General features: G+C 41.3%; 1 pseudogene; it reads right to left on the bottom strand.

Moving 5' to 3' along the window:
- Nucleotides 1-24: 24 nt before the first annotated feature.
- On the bottom strand, nt 25-13,489 carry LOC103786461 (beta-glucuronidase-like; annotated as a pseudogene).
- Between the last annotated feature and the right edge of the window lie 1,907 nt (nt 13,490-15,396).

Below are 15,396 nucleotides of genomic sequence, written 5' to 3'. Positions count from 1 at the left end.
TGTTTTCAGAGCAGGGTTCATACATCCAGCTGTATCTCCAATTTTCCTTCTCTCTTCACTTATTCACCAATCTCACTTCTTGACGTGAAGTTCATGCTGTCAGTTGATGGACCAGGGCCTCAGACTCCTCCATTCTCGGTATTATGGCATATCTTGACACTACAATAGATCAAATGAATTTTAATTCAGAGCTAGCACAAATATGTTGAACTTTTTACAAAGCTATGTTCTTTGATTCTACAATGGAGCATCACAAGAAAAAAATATGATAGGAAGTTATGAATCATCACAAGAGCTTACCTTCTCTACCATACCCCCATTAATTTTGTACATTTTAAATATTTTAAATGTAATAAAATATAATAAAAATCATATGGATATACTTCCCTGGATTAAGCACCATGACCATTTTATCACATTGGATTTGTCTCATTCTAAAGCTCCAGTTCTTTCTGGGTCACTCTGGTCCTCAATATTGTATTGTGCCATAATAAAAATCAAATGTAATGATGTCCCCCAAGTACTGTAAGATCTGTAAGTGCCTTCTTATGGATAATAATTTTTATTGCTCTTACAATGTCAGAATCAATATATATCTCATGTATATTTTAATATATTACATAATATATAATATGCATATTAAGAGGTATCTTGAATTGTAAAGGTATCTGTTTTGAACAGAAGTGCTTAACTTAAATAGACATAATGCTACAAGAAATATATTAACTGAGGAAGAATGTTGAAATTAAGCAAGTCTTATACTAATTCAAAGAATGTTAAAGCAAAGGTATAGGCACATCCCCCCTACAGAATGCACTCCTAGTGTCACTGAGTGAGGTCGACAGCAACCTTTTCTAAGATAGAACACCCCACTGGTGAGAGAGCATGCTTAAAGGGCCCAGTTCAGAGCTGAGTGAGGTGGGGCTCCCAGTGAGGAGGAAGCCTGTGCTAGGACCAGATCAGTGCAAACTCTGTGTAATAATTTTTAGCCCTAATGAATGTTTTTCACTGGGTCCAGACCCTGCCTCAGTTCTCCCCAGCTCTCTGGCCATGGTAGACACTAAGTATACTTGAGCTTCCACTTCTTTCTTTTCTTAGGCCATTCTGAGTAAGTAAAAATGTATTGTATTTTTTTAACATAATAGTTAACAAGTATGAAATAATTTCACTAAATATGTGTTGTATGCATGTGTGTGTGTTTATGATTTTTTTATGTCCGCAATTACATCTTCCAAGGACTAAAAGAAATCCCATCAGAGAGTCTCCTAAGCACAACCATTGAAGGAAGAGCTCCGTATGTTTTCATCTTGTTGAAGCAACAAGAAATTAGGCCACATTTGAACAAGGAATTTTTTGAGAGAAGTACATTGATATTTCAAAAATCAGTAATTGATTATTATTAATCAATTTATTCCAAGCCTGTTTCCCTTATAATATAGAAGTCAATAATTTACAGAGATAATTGTGTCGATGACTCAGTTTTTCACCTGCAAAATGAGAATATCTCCTTCATAGGATTATTGAGAATCAATATGATGATATATGTACACTAGTGTTCACTAGGCACTCAGCAAACTGTAATTACTATTCCTTGTTTTATTCTTATTATCCTGGAGTGGCCAGTCCCTTATGTTTTCATTAGCATCTGTTCTCCCAGGTCTCTGTCAGCCTCATCTGTCTAACACAGTGGGAGCTGAGCCTTTCTCAGCCAAGATTCAATATATGGGGCCTGATGACGCTGTTTACCTCAATTTAATCAAAATCATTGTGATGATACCGCACATGAATGATAGGTGTTACCACAAGACAAAAGGCACAAACATGCATTCTCTGCAAGCAGAAGGGGGACCTCAGGGCCATGCCTCAGGCCACTGGAAGAACTGAAGATACAAGTAGGACCCAGTCACCCCATCCCCAAGCTCTGCCCTATGCAGGCTGTCTCCCTGGGTTCCAGGAATGCTGCCTGTCATGTCCACATGGCCTCTTGACAATTTTGAGCTCCCTCTCAGCCCTGATGGCAGGCCATGGTAGACACTAAGTATACTGAGCTTCCTTCTCTTGGGCAGACACTAAGTATATTTGAGATTCCTCCCATGTGGGCAAACGCAGTGCTCCAATCTTCTGGTGACAGCAAGCTCCACACCAAGGATGGCTTCACCACAAAGCACGCCAAGCACCTGGCAGTGCCCAGGCAGAGCCCCCCACCCTCAAACAGTGCAGTGCCTCCCTAAGACCTGCTGGCACCCTTTGCTTTCACTAGAACCTCAACCTGGAGGCCTACCTCTGTGAATTCAGCAGATATTATGACATGCCCAAACTGCTGACTGAGTGTGCTCCAGTGGCTCCTTCGCACTGATGGCCAGGTATGCTTCTGACAGGAGGACTGATGGGGATGGATGGTGGGGGACAGCTGGAGCAGAGCAGCAATCCATACTCATTAACTGGGGACACAATAATCCATTAAAGGCTTAGAGCAATCCTAAATGTGAGTGTAGATGTGAATGAACGCCAGATAAATCAACTAATTGAAGAGGCAGCTCCACATCTGAAATTTCAAATGGAGCTTTAGATACCATCATATTCACTTTCAACAGTTTCCTTACTTGGAATTTACAAGATGCCTTCATATCCTTTTCCCATTTAATTGTCCTTAGTCCAATGTGAGGTGCTTATTAATATCCCATAATAGAAACAAAAATACTCCTGAGTTGTTCAGGTATCAAGGGGTGGAGCTAAGATTTGAGCCCACATCACCTGACTCCTAATTTTACATTTCTTCCACATCTTGCCATAAAAGCATGAATTGAAGTATCTGTGATTTGTTGATGTGCTTATACTCATAGCTGATAAGTATAGAGTTATACAAAGAATCATGGAACCTGAGGAAACTGAGGCTTGAGTTGATTCAACTGAAATGTACAAGCAAAAGTGCTTTAAAATGATGAGCTCCTAGCTGAGTGTTGTGAATCACACTTGTAATTCCAGCACCTTGGGAGGCCAAGGGAGAAGGATAGTTTGAAGCCAGTAGTTCAATAACAGCCAGGGCTACAAAGCAAAACCCTATCTCTACAAAAAAAATTTAAAAATTAGCTGAGTGTGGTGTTGCACACCTGTGGTTCTGGCTACTTGGGAGGCTAAAGCAAGAGTATCTCTTGAGCCTGGGAGTTCAAGACTGCAGTGAGCTATGATTGTGCCATTGTACTCCAGGCAGCCTGGATGAGACCCTGTCTCAAAAAAAAAAAAAAAAAAAAAAGAGCTCCTGTTCCATTTCAGCAAATTATTTTTCCCAGCATCCCATTGGCTGTGATATGGCTGAGACTATGACTCTATTCTCCTGACTGCTAGCTAGCCCAGTGCTTACTCCACCTAATAATGGAGGGTGATTTGAAAGATTTTTCCTAAAGCCTTTTTAGACTTCTTATCTTCTTCTTTTAAACGTAAAGCAAAGTATCAGATTTCTTGGCACCTTTTTTAAAGTGATTTAATGTTGGTAGTTGATATGGATTGGCTGTGTTCCCACTCAAATCTCACCTTGAATTGTAGTAATCCCCATGTGTCAAGGGCTATTACTTTGGACTGTGGACTTTTGAGTTAATGCTGAAGTCAGTTAAGACTTTGGGGGATTGTTGGTAAGGCATGATTGGTTTTGAAATGTGAGGACATGAGATTTGGGAGGGGCCACGGGTGGAATGATACGGTTTGGCTGTGTCCTCACCAACATCTCACCATGAATTGTAATAATCCTCATGTGTCAAGGATGGGGCCAGGTGGAGATAATTAAATCATGGGGGCAGTTTCCCCCAACTATTCTCATGGTAGTGAATAAGTCTTACAAGATCTGGTGGTTTTATAAACGGGAGTTCCCTTGCACAAGTTCTCTTGCCTGTTGCCATGTAAGACATGAATTTGCTCCTCATTCGCCTTCCGCCATGATTGTCAGGCCTTCCCAGACACGTGGAACCGTGAGTCCATTAAACCCCTTCCTTCATAAATTACCCAGTCTCAGGTATGTCTTCATTAGTAGCATGAGAATGGACTAATACAGTAGTAAAGCTGTCTGATGGGCTCAAGTGTAAAAGTCAAATGGATAGCCTCACCTGATCCAGAAGTATCACTGCTGACATCTACCTATGAGCATTAACATGAGCCCAAAGTTTCCCTATATCCTCCTTTGGGGCAAATAAGAAGCAGGTTAGACAGCTGTAGAAGAGAAAAAAGACATACAGCCAAAATGTGTAAAGCTTTGAAAATTGCTGTCTTAGTCCATTTGTGTTGCTATAAAGGAACACCTGAGGCTGGGTAATTTATAAAGAAAAGTTTATTTGGCTCACAATTCTGCAGGCTGTACAGGAAGCATGGCACCAGCATCTGTTTCTGGTGAGGCTTAAGGAAGCTTTCAATCATGGCAGAAGGTGAAGGGGAGCTGGTGTGTCACATGGCAAGAAAGGAAAAAGGGGGATGGAGGTGCCACACTCTTTTAAACAACAAGCTCTCCTGTGAACAAACAGAACAAGAACTCATTCATTCTGTAAGAAATGCACCAAGCCATTCTTGAGGTATCCACCTCATAACCCAGACACCTCCAGCCAAGCCCTGCCTTCAGCACTGGGGACCAAATTTAAACATGAGATTTGGAGGGAACAAATACCCAAACTACATCATTCTACCCCTTCCCTCCCAAATCTAATGATCTTCTCACACTGCAAAAAAGAATCATCCCTTCCCAATAGTCCCCCAAAATTTTAACTCATTGCAAGCATCAGCTCAAAAGTCCAATCTGAGACTGAGCATGGTGGCTCACACCTGTAATTCCAGCACTTTGAGAAGCCAAGGTGGGCAGATCACTTGAGGTCAGGAGTTCGAGACCAGCCTGGGCAACATGGTGAAACCTGTCTCTACTAAAAATATAAAAATTAGTGAGGCGTGGTGGCACACACCTGTAATTGCAGCTACTTGAGAGGCTGAGGCAAGAGAATCACTTGAACCTGGGAGGCAGAGGCTTCAATGAGCTGAGATCGTGCCACTGCACTCCAGCCTGGGTGACCAAGTGAGACCCTTAACTCAAAAAAAAAAAAAAAAAAAAAGGTCCAAAAGGTCCAAAAGGTCCAATCTGAGACTCAAGGAAAGTTCCTTCCATCTATAAGCCTGTAAGATCAAAAACAAGTTATGAGAATTAAAAACAAAAATTATGTGATCATCTCAACAGATGCAGAAAAAGCATTTGACAAAACCCAGCATCCCTTTATGATCAAAACCCTCAGCAAAATCGGCATGAAAGGGACATAGCTCAAGGTAATAAAAGCCGTCCATTATAAACCCATAGCCAACATTATACTGAAAGGGGAAAAGTTGAAATCATTCCGCCTGAGAACTGGAACAAGACAAAGATGCCTACTTTCACCATTTCTATTCAACATAGTACTGTAAGTCTAGCCAGAGGAATCAGACAAGAGAAATAAATAAAGGGCATCCAAATTGGTAAAGAGGAAGTCAAGCTGTCACTGTTCACCAATGATATGATCATATACTTAAAAAACCCTAAAGACTCATGCAGAAACCTCCTAGATCTGATCAATGAATTCAGTAAAGTTTCAGGATAGAAAATCAATACACACAAATCAGTACCACTGCTATACACCAACAATGACCAAGCTGAGAATCAAATCAAGAACTCAACCCCCTTTACAACAGCCACAAAAAAAATAAAATACTTAGGAATATACCTACCAAGGAGATGAAAGATCTCTACAAGGAAAAACTACAAAACACTGCTAAAAGAAATTGTGGATGATACAAACAAATGGAAACACATTCCATGCTCATGGATTTGAAGAATCAATATTGTGAAAATAACCATACTGCCGAAAGCAATTTACAAATTCAATGCAATTCCCATAGAAATACCATCATCATTCTTCACAGAACTACAAAAAACAATCCTAAAATTCATATGGAACCAAAAAAGAGCCCACATAGCCAAAAAAAGACTAAGCAAAAAGAACAGATCTGGAGGTATCACATTACCTGATTTCAAACTATAGTACAAGGCTATAGTTACCAAAACAGCATGGTAGTGGTATAAAAATAGGCTCATAGACCAGTGGAATGGAATAGAGAACCCAGAAATAAAGCCAAATACTTACAGCCAACTGATCTTCGACAAAGCAAACAAAAACATAAAGTGGGGAAAGGACACCCTATTCAACAAATGGTGCTAGGATAATTAGCAAGCCACAAGTAGGAGAATGAAACTGGAACCTTATCTCTCACCTTATGCAAAAATTAACTCAAGATTGATCAAGAACTTAAATCTGGCCAGGTGTGGTGTCTCACGCCTGTAATCCCAGCACTTTGGGAGGCCAAGGCAGGTGGATCACGAGGTCAGGAGATCGAGACCATCCTGGCTAACACAGTGAAACCCGTCTCTACTAAAAAATCCAAAAAATTAGCTGGGCGTGGTGGCAGGTGCCTGTAGTCCCAGCTACTAGGGAGGCTGAGGCAGGAGAACGGCATAAATCTGGGCGGTTGGAGCTTGCAGCGAGCAGAGATCGCGCCACTGCACTCCAGCCTGGGTGACAGAGCGAGACTCCATCTCAAGAAAAAAAAAAAGAACTTAAATCTAAGACCTGAAATCATAAAAATTCTAGAAAATACATCGAAAAACTCTTCTAGACATTGGCTTAAGCCAAGAACCCAAAAGCAAATGCAACAAATAGAAAGATAAATAGGCAGGACCTAATTAAACTAAAAAGCTTCTGCACAGCAAAAGAAATAGCAGAGTAAACAGACAGCCTCAAAGGAAAAAAGACAAATACTCCTATCAAAGAGTGGACTAAGGATATGAATAGACAATTCTCAAAAGAAGACATGCAAATGGCCAACATGGGAAAAATTGTTCAACATCACTAATGATCAGGCAAATGCAAATCAAAACCACAATGCGATACCACCTTACTCCCACAAGAATGGCCATAATTAAAAAATAAAAAAATAACAGATGTTGGTGTGGATGTGGTGAAAAGTAGAACTGCTGTTTGATCCAGCAATCCCAGTCTTGGGTATCTACTTAGAGGAAAAGAAATCATTATATGAAAAAGACACTTGCACATGCATGTTTATAGCAGCACAATTCACAATTGCAAAAATATGGAACTAGCCTAAATGCCCATCAACCAATGAGTGGATAAAGAAAATGTGGTATATAGATACCATGGAATGCTACTCAGCCATAAAAAGGAATGAAATAATGGCATTCACAACAACCTGGAAAGAGACCATAATTCTAAGTGAAGTAACTCAGGAATGGAAAAACAAACATCGTATGTTCGTATGCTATAAATGAGAGCTAAGCTACGAGGATGCAAAGGCATATATAAGAGTGACATAATGGACTCTGGGGACTTGGGGGAAGGGTTGCGGGGGTGGTGAGGGATAAAAGAGTACACATTGGGTACAGTGTACACTGCTTGGGTGAAAGGTGCACAAAAATCTCAGAAATCATCACCAAAGAACTTTTTCATCCAACCAACCAGCACCTGTTCCTCCAAAACTATTGAAATAAAAAAAATAAAAAAAACAGGCTGAGCATGGTGGCTCACACCTGTACTCCCAGCACTGTGGGAGGCCAAGGTGGGTGGATCACGAGGTCAGGAGTTCGAGACCAGCCTGATCACCATGATGAAACCCTGTCTCTACAAAAACAAAAAACAAACAGAAACAAGTAGTATCTGTTGATATTGTAAAGAGCAAATCAAACTACTGTTATAGCACATCTGGTTTTCTAATGAGAAAATGCTTATAAAGTATGTCTAGAGTGGAAAATCCTGCTCACTTAAATAGGATAAATTATATCTTCCAGAGGTCCTAGTAAGAGTGAGTGAAGAACAATGAGTCAGGGAACCCAAGAAGATACTTAGTTGTAATTACCATGTCCATATTAACAACATACAAGAAAACTTATAATTTAGATGACTAATAAGGCCTTTCATTCTCTCCTACCACTTTCAGGTTTCTCTTACTGTTTCTGGGGTGATAGTGTTGAAAATAATGATTCTTAGGCACTTTTACAGAATAGCAATATTTAGTAACCACGATTTGGCATAAAAGGATATCAGGTTAATTTATATACAATTTTGCAAGAAAAGTGTGGTAACTTCCTGATCTTTTTCTGAAGCATACACCAGCCACAAGAAATGCTAACAATTCTGTATAGTATAGCAGTTCGCCTCTCAGTTGTGTCTTATGCACTGCCATGTTTATACATGGGATCCTAACCTTTTAGACTGAAATACATTTAAAAAGTTATAATCTTCAGGTCTCAGAAACAACATATTTAGTTTACATATTTTCTTTCCATTAAGAAAAGGTTTAGCATTTGAGTAAGAACATGACACATTCTGCTTTCTTAATATCATATTGTCTTTAGCATATAACCACCTTTAGATTAAAAACCTGGAGGAAAATGGTTATTTGCCAAAAAGTAATTTTCTTCCCTCAACATTTAGGTGAAAACACAAGGCACAAAGTGAAATACAGCCTGGAAGAATATTTATAGAAAGTCAGAATTGTATAGAAAGGTATAGAAAGACAGAATTGCCTGACATAAAAATTATTTTAGAATATAAAACATAATTTTAGAAAATGATAAATATGATGGGGTATAATTATTTATTCATAATTCTGGAAAAGTAATAAAAATACATTCACTATATTTAACCAAAAGCATAAACATTCTTTTAAAAAGTAGTACTTGTTATTCATTATGTGCCTTTTTAAACTAATTCAATTATCTTTACTGTATATGATTTTCTCTATATAGATTTCTATTCTGTATGTTACATTCTATTTTTTACTTACAAGCAAATCATTTTTTAAACTTAAATGTGTTAACTCTCTTGAAGTCATGTGCTATCAATAAATAATAAATAATATTGAGAATATTACCTTGAAAAATCAAAAAAAAAAGAAAACAAGTTATGTTCTTCCAAGATACAATGATGAAATAAAGACTGATAAACATTTCCATTTCAAAATGGAGAAATAGGCCAAAAATAAGGGGCAACAGGCCCCACAGAAATCTGAAACCCAGTAGGGCAGACATTAAATCTTAAAGCTCCAAAATAATCTCCCATGACTCCATGTCCCACATCCAGGCCACACTGGTGCGAGGGGTGTGCTCCCAAGGTCTTGGACAGTCAGACCCCTGTGGCCCTGCTGGGTGCAGCTCACATGGCTGCCCTCATGGGTTGGAGTCGAATGCCTGTAGCTTTTCAAGGCTGAAGGTATAAGCTGGCTCTTCCATTCTGGGATCTGGAAGGCAGTGGCCTGTTCCTACAGCTCCACTAGGCAGTGCCTCGGTGAGGACTCTCCATGGGGGGCTTCAATCTCATATTTCACCTCAGCACTGCCCTATCAAGACTTTCTACAGGGCCTCCACTCCTGCAGCAGGCTTTTTCCTGGGCACCCAGTCTTTCCACTATATCCTCTGCAATCTAGAGGAAAGTTGCCAAGGCTCCACCACTCTTGCCTTCTGCCTGCCTGCAGAACTAACACCATGTGGAAACCTACAAGGTTTATGGCTTGTGCCCTCTAGAGCAGTTGCCCAAGCAGTATCTGGGGCCCTCTGAGCTGAGGCTGGAGCCAAAGCAGCTAGGATTCGGGGAACAGTGTCCTGACTCTGTACAGGGTAATGGGGGCCCCAGGCTTGGTTCCCAAAATCATTCTTTCCTCCTAGACCTCTGGGCTTGTGAAGGGAGAGGCTGCCTTGAAGAATTACCTTCAATAATTTATAATATAACCAGGAATCAAATTTCTTATTACCTTTCTTCATGGGTTTTCTGGCCTCTAAAATGGAAAAAAGATTAATTCTGTTCCTAGAGATATGTATCCAGCAAGAAGATCTGTTAACAAGTCAGATACCAAGTAGAGTTAACCACACAGTAGAAAAATGTGCCAGTACACGCTGTCATTGGGTGCCCACATCAACCTCTAATGTGAAATTTAAGTAAAAGAAAGAGGAAAAGTATTTTTTAAATGTACCAAAACATGAAAAAGTTTTATTGACTGGCAGAGGTAAAGTTAAAGTAATAGATTTACCAGAAGGTAGAAATACTAGTTGAGGGTGTTGTTTCCCCCACCCTCCTACAAAATGCTGCTTCCACAGTTTCTCCAGAATTTGCAGTTACTTTCTGACTCCACATATTCACTACTCCCTGATTTCAGAGGAGGGTCCAAATCTCTTTATTTTCCAAATTGATCACTTTGAACCCTGACATTTTTAGGCCCCAGACCTTAACAATAAGCCTCAGTCTTCTTTACCAGCTCAATCATTTCTGCCTGCCATCTTTCCTTCTTCTCAGAAAAAGCTCACTTTATGGGCTGATACCTGGAACCCTAGTGGTCATCAGAAAATGGGGTTTAATACTTGGCAGTCACATGCATGCTTGATATTTCCCAATCTCAATGCCTAGGATGGCATATCCCATCTGTCTTGTAACCAGAAAAATGTCATTTGTCCTCAGACTAAAGAGATCATGGAGAACTGTTTCAGCAATAGATATGGAGCAAGGAAGCATTATTCTTTCCTATGCCTGCATGGAACAGCAACTGAGGTTACAAATAATACTCCCCTGTTTTCAATCTTTCGATGGCTTTCTATCACAAACTATTTTGTGGACTTAGGGAAAAATCAAAACATATTTCTTGTCTACAGGACTGTAAAAGCTCTATTTACATGATGTGGCCCTAACTAAGTCTCCATTATTATTTACCACCTCTCTCTCCCTCCCCCACTACACTCCAGCCATGGTGTCTTACCGCTGTTCTTCAAACATAACAAGCACTTTCCCATCACAGGGCTTTTGCACTTGCGGTTCCCCCACTCCTCCTAAAGATCTTCACACAGATGTTTGATGGTTAACTCTCTTACATTATTCAGTTTTTCATCCAAATGTCATTTCCCTGGAAACAACTTTGCTGACCACCCTAAGGCAACAACCCAACATCAGTATCTGCTTACTCTGTGTTGTTTGTCTTCACAGCAGTAACGACTTTCTGGATTTTTATATGTGTTTGTTTACGCATATGTGTTAGCATATAAACTCCATGAAGGCTGAGGTTTTGTCAGTTCTCTTTATTGTTGTATCTGTGGTACCTAGAATGGTGCCTGATACAGAAAGGTTCTATATAAATATATGTTAAATGAAGGATTTGACCAAGGAGTATCATCAAATTTCCTGTTGCCTGAGCCAGTAGCTGACTTCTCTGTTGCCCCTTGCTTTCAAGCAGCTGGTTGAGTAATTGTATTATACACATTGGGTGGCCAACTGCCATTCTGAGACCTAATTTTCTAGTTCTAAAGAAACTATAAAATTGATCTGAAGAAACTACTAGAGCCAACAATAATTCAGGAATTCATCCCACCATCTGAGCAGTAATTTCTTGACTTTCCTCTGAAGATAGGTGCTAGACCTTTGGCAAACAATGGCAGCAAATGACAGGAAAAGTCAAGTTAAGACCTATTTTGCCTTAGCACTGCTATATTCCTATGGTCACAAGTGTTTCATAGTATAATCACATCCTCTTGTTTAAGTGGCATAGGCTTAGGATTGTTATTTTTCTTTAGCATACACATAAACAGGGGCCAAAATTGAACTCAACTGCTGTATATTGGCTACATCAAATATTGCAGTAAGAATCTGGACTTTGGGGTTTGAATGGACAAATCTATATTATAATTTTCCTCTGATATTTTACAAATAAACTTTTCCATCAAGGAGTCTACACACACTGGTTCTACATTTTCTTTACCATCAGATCCTGTTTTGAACACTACCATGCCACTGAAGAAAACTGTTCTCTCCAAGGTCAATCTGCATTGACCTGTATCAGTCATTAAATCCAATGCCTCCTTCCAAATTTTCCACAACAGCTTTCAAAACCTGTGACATTCTGGGTCTCCTCCCATAACTGACTCCCACTTTACAGGCAGTATAATGTAGAAGACAATGCATGGACAATAAAGTCATACCATTCTGGATCAAGCAAATCTGTTCCAGTTTTGAATTCTCACTCAACCACCTATTGGCTACACAACTTTAAACTAGTGGGTTCACAAACCTCTAAGCTTTACTTTCCTAACCTATATAATGGAAGCAATCATATCCACCAAATGTTGTGGTTATGAAAACTAAATAATAATATTGTCTTTGGCACACGGTTAGACATTAAATGAATGTAAGTTTTCATCTTTCTTTTGTATTCTCTATCACTTCCTTGACTATTTTGTCTTCTTTCAACAAAGTCTCTCCTGTTATTTTCATTTATTCCATTAACTATCAGTTTTTGAAGGGCTCATGTAAATATTCAGCTCCACACTTATTGAAAATTTCTTAATTACTTACAAAATTTGTAAGTCACTGATATGTGACTTACCTAATGTAATTACCCTAAGGTAATGCCCCACGGGGTGGGACAGGAAGGTGGGTGTCTGCGGTGGAAGCAGGATGGTACCCACGTGGAGGTGTCGGCCATGTCGAGGATGCTCCCTGGTGGCAGGGTGGAGGGGATGAGCATGTTGTCGATGGTGATAGTGATGCGGAGGCGGGAGGGCAGGGGCCCCACCTGGAACAGGCTACTGATGTCGGTGTCAAAGTGGAGGTAGATCCCTCATGCTCTAGCGCGTCGACCCCATTCACCCACACGATGGCATAGGAGTGGGTACTGACAATCCTCAGTACCACTCTTGTGTGCAGGTCCTGGGTCCACTGCTCCAGGAGGGTCACCTCCCGTTCGTACCACATCTGGTCTACAAAATGCCGCAGCCGCCAGTCCTGGCCAACGTCGTTGAAGCTGGAGGGAACCGGTATGTCCAGGGTGGAGCCCGACTCTCGCAGCAGACGCCGATACCACTACTCCTAGAAGCCAAGGCACAGTTTGTCGAAGAAGTCGGCGCGGAAGCTCCAGAGGCGGTCCAGCTTCTTCCGCTCCCGCGACGGCCTCTCTCTTGGGTACAGCATCCCGCCCTGCAGCTCCAGCGCGCAGCCCCACAACAGCGGCCCGAGCGCCTACCAGGCGTCCGCCGCCCCGCGGACCACGCTTTCCGCTCCTCTGCTGGGCCGCCGTCTGCGGGCCTATCAGCAGCGCGGGAGGAGCCCTGCGGACTGGTCGCGCGCGACGTGACGCGCCAGTCGCGCAGAGGGAAAGTATTTTTTTTAAAACCAAGAGATTCGAACTGACGAACAATTACAAATACCCAAAGTGATTATTTGTCCCCCTGTGTTTAAAAGTCTTGGTGCTAGACAATCAAGGATGTTTCCAACATATACGTAGAAGACTCTGACCTTCTAGCACCACTGTTCGGGTGTTAAACCGGGCCTAGTCCTACGTGACTGCCTGCGCCTTTCTGTAGTCTTTCACTCCCAGCTGCAGCTGGTAGCCGGCAGCGTTTGACCTGCAGTGGGCAGCTCACCTTTGTTCCTAACACTGCCATCTTGCGGATGGGGTCTGCAGCCGCCAATCAGAGCGTCAAAGTGAGCCTGGGGAGACCTCTACAGGTGCCTGTGGTTTCATTGTAACTACCTAAACTGTTCATTCTCTTATCAAGCACCCGGTCCCAGTACTGTCCAGTTACAATAAGGAGCCCAATGATAATTTTTTTAAAGATTAGTTCCTGCTGTGAAGAAACTAAACTCAGCGTACTCTTGAAGGAGCTCCCTCTAACTTATCTTACGACTATTAAGGGTGAGAAGAAAGCACTGTGGCGTCTGCAGCATTTAGATTGGTAGGAGTATTCTGCAAGACCTGTGCCATTACTTTTATCAAGTTGGCTCCCAGGGAAAGAGGTGGCTGGGGAGGAGGGCGAGCGCAAAACATAGGAGGCTGGGGGAAAGCCAGTACCCAGAGAAAAGACCTTTCTACAACTGGAAAGCATACTAAGAAAGCAAACCTATCCGTCTACTGGGATTAAAGGGAATACAAAATGAAAAAAAAAAAAAAAAAAGTTACTCCTTGCAAAGCTAGGATGACCAGATGGCCCCTTGCCACCTCCTGAAAAGGAGTCTGAAAGTCAGCTAATCACCAGCCTGTTTGTGAGGAAGAGCCAGTAAGAACTCCGCCTTTGCACAGCAAATCTGTATCATCTATATTCTTCTTTTTCCCTCCACTCAGGATCCCTACACCCAGCCAGCATGGGCATCAAGGAAAGCAGGCTGGTAAACTTCAGGGCAGAGATCCGCTTCTGAAGGCGGCTGGTAATGTCTCACCCAGCTAAGCCTTGCTACTAGGCAACAGCACTGCCTCACTCAAGAAATTATCGATCTGCATCAGGCCAGATGCAGTGGCTCACACCTGTAATCTCAACATTTGGGAGGCGGAGGCAGGCAGATCATTTGAGGCCAGGAGTTCGAGACCAGCCTGGCCAATATGGTGAAACCCCGTCTCTACTAAAAATACAGTAATTAGCCAGGTGTGATGCATGCCTGTAGTCCCAGCTATCCGGAAGGCTGAGCCAGGAGAATTGCTTGAACCTGGGTGGCAGAGGTTGCGGTGAGCCTAGATCGCACCACTGCACTCCAACCTGGGTGACAGAGCAAGACTGTCTCAAAAGTCACTAGTCTGCATGAGACACAGAAGTTTTGACAAAAATTCAAACAGCCATGGAGAAATACCGATGGTCTACAGAAGCAGTGCTTAGTCCTTGCTAGAATTCTCTAGTTTTGAAACATGGGAATAAGTAGAACTGCCAGTGTGTCTGATGAGTAACTGTGGTATTTATTGCAACTGAGCTCTAGAAAGAGGCTACTGTTGTCTATGATCTGTTCTTTCCCCAACCACCCAGGCATCTCTTTGTCCACTCCAGTGATGTCTGCAGATCACCCTAATGTCACCTCAAGAGGGGTGAACCAACCTTCCACTGGCCAGCATAATAGCCCTGGAGTTTCATCTCAGATTTCATAGTGAATTCGGCTTTCAGGGCAGGATTTAGTTTGGGATGAAAAAGTGTTTCCATTAAGTATTGTATTTGAATCCTGGGTTCTTCAATGATTGAGGAAGACTAATAAAGAAAAGTTTACAAATAATCACATGAACTAAATTAGGACTTCAAAAGTTTAATGAAATGAAATAATCTCTACTTATCTCTATTTCTTTTCCCAATTTATTCACAATCTATATACATAAAAACTCCTTTGGGTTGTCTACAACAAAAACAAGAATTTCTGTAGTAAGCAAACTATATGCATATTCTTTGTATTAATAAAATATTTTTGTCAATGTAGTGTTTACATTGTTTATATTACAAAGTTTCCAACATTAACTAAATTCTGATAAACTTTCTTCTTGTACTGGAGATACATGATATGCAACATTAAATATTGGTGTCCTAGAGATAAGAGCCAC

The sequence above is a fragment of the Pan paniscus genome, chromosome 3, assembly GCF_029289425.2.
Source record: "Pan paniscus chromosome 3, NHGRI_mPanPan1-v2.0_pri, whole genome shotgun sequence".
Lineage (NCBI taxonomy): Eukaryota > Metazoa > Chordata > Mammalia > Primates > Hominidae > Pan > Pan paniscus.
This window is presented reverse-complemented; position numbering and strand designations above follow the sequence as displayed.